Consider the following 1039-nt stretch of genomic DNA (forward strand, 5'->3'; position numbering starts at 1 on the left):
GCTGCGGGAGGGGAAGAGAGAGACAGAGAGGAAGGAGAGGGGGAGGGGTGGAGAAGCAGATGGTTGCTTCTCCTGTGTGCCCTGGCCGGAAATCAAACCTGGGACTCCTGCGTGCCAGGCCGACGCTCTACCATCCGGCCAGGGCCCACAACAACCTTTTTAAAAAAATATTTTTATACTTCATATTTTTTACTATTAAAATTATATAATTCCTTTTTAGTCAGAATTTTTTATTTTAAAAATTTTAACCTTTAGTGACAATTAAGTTGACTTTCATTTTTCCCTAGTTTCCCTTTTCCCAAAGTCTGATTAAGAGTCCTTAGTTTTTTCATATATTCACCATACGTAGACCAACCAGCTTCTGGTTTGTGGTTGGAGTAGGGCCAGCCAGTTTTCTATCTTAGCAGCAGTGGGAGTGGTCAGGATCACGGTGTGTGGACCTGTCCACATGAAAGTCAGTCCTTGGGTGATGTAATGCTAGATCTCCTGGACAGTCTTTGAACAGTTTGTTGAGTAACCTGTAAATCCTGCAGTTACTTAGGAAAAGGGTGGTTACTTTTTTTACTATTTGATTCATGCAATTTATTCACCTTGAACCTTTGGGTATTTGTGGGCACAATATAGTTTCAAATTAGTTTCTAATTATTATTGGGTTCCTTTTTTACTAGCAAAATCTTTTTTTTAATTGGTTTCGAATATACCTTTGGCAATAAAGGTCCCAAGACCCTACTGGTTCTGGGTGGCATCTATTCATTTGAATTACTGTGTTCCGATTTTGAGGCAGACTGGAAAAATATACAATTAACAATAAAATTCAAATAGCTAATGTTAACAAATACTATAATTAGTGGCTTAATACAATAAAATGACTAAAGTCTACTAGATTATTAGACAAAAATAAAATTCTAACTAATATAACAGGATTCAAAATAAAATTTTTACAGTCACGAATGTTCTTAATATGTTAACGTAATTTCACTAAATCTGAGAAATGTCCTAAAGACCAGGAGTTACACATATTTAGGAAAAGTCCATAAGG

This window comes from Saccopteryx bilineata, chromosome 6, assembly GCF_036850765.1.
Source record: "Saccopteryx bilineata isolate mSacBil1 chromosome 6, mSacBil1_pri_phased_curated, whole genome shotgun sequence".
NCBI classification, from domain to species: domain Eukaryota; kingdom Metazoa; phylum Chordata; class Mammalia; order Chiroptera; family Emballonuridae; genus Saccopteryx; species Saccopteryx bilineata.